This window comes from Piliocolobus tephrosceles, unplaced genomic scaffold (genome assembly GCF_002776525.5).
Source record: "Piliocolobus tephrosceles isolate RC106 unplaced genomic scaffold, ASM277652v3 unscaffolded_31669, whole genome shotgun sequence".
NCBI classification, from domain to species: domain Eukaryota; kingdom Metazoa; phylum Chordata; class Mammalia; order Primates; family Cercopithecidae; genus Piliocolobus; species Piliocolobus tephrosceles.
In genome coordinates this window covers 458-1,685 of record NW_022315053.1, presented here as the reverse complement: position 1 = coordinate 1,685, position 1,228 = coordinate 458, and positions in this window count along the sequence as shown.

Below are 1,228 nucleotides of genomic sequence, written 5' to 3'. Positions count from 1 at the left end.
TTTTTTTTTTTTTTTTTTTGCAAATTGGCAGGAAGATGAAGGTCTTTTTTTTTTTGAGATGGAGTCTCATTCTGTTGCCCGGGCTGGAGTGCAGTGATGCGATCTTGGCTCACCACAACTTCCACCTCCGGGGTTCAAGCAGTTCTCCTGCCTCAGCCTCCTGAGTAGCTGGGACCACAGGCACGTGCCCCCAAGCATGGCTAATTTTTGGATTTTTAGTACTGACGGGGTTTCAGTATGTTGACCAAACTGGTCACAAACTCCTGACCTCGTGATCCACCCACCTTGGCCTCCCAAAGTGATAGGATTACAGGCATGAGCCACCGCACCCAGCCATGAAGATCCTTCTTAAATGAACAAACCGTTCCTCTGACTTGATGTGACGCTGTTGGTGAGACTGATAGCAGTGGAGACAGGTCCGTCAGAAATGGAGCAAACCTTTGTGTTTTGGAGTATTTTGATGGCCTGCCCTGATTATGTAAGTTTTGCTAAGAAGTCATTAGAGTAATTCCTCTACTGGAAGAAACACCCATATGGGGAATTTGGGACCTTGCCTTTTCAAGTTTTACACAAAGGACTCTTCATGGGTGAAAAGTACATGATTCCAGGTCCATTTCTAGAATGGAAACAGCTGCATCAACCCAATAGCCATTCACATTACTGAGTTTGAGAGAATCCGATTGTTTCAAGGCTGAAGCCAAAAGCCCAATAAACAATGTTTGTACCTTTTTTCATAGTTAGGAATTAGGTGCATCCTGTGGTCAAGAAAATAACTGATGGTGGTCACCAAGTAGTTTAAAACCAAGCAGGACCTCATTTTATCATGTGGGTGTTTTTGATTTTTTAAATGAAGTTTTTATTTTCCTGTGCAATAAATGACAAGCTCTGACTTGAAATACATTTCCTTTAATAAACCAGAATCTAGGGCTGGGCGCGGTCACTCACACCTGTAATACCAGACTTTGGGAGGCCGAGGAGGGCAGACCATGAGGTCAGGATATTGAGACCAACCTGGCTATAGTGAAACCCTGACTCTACTAAAAATACAAAAAATCAGCCGGGCATGGTGGCAGGCACCTGTAGTCCCAGCTACTCGGGAGGCTGAGACAGGAGAATGGCGTGAACCCGGGAAGCAGAGCTTGCAGTGAGCCCAGATCACGCCACTGCCCTCCATCCTGGACGACAAAGCAAGACTCGGTCTTAAAAAAAAAAAAAAAAAAAAAAAAAA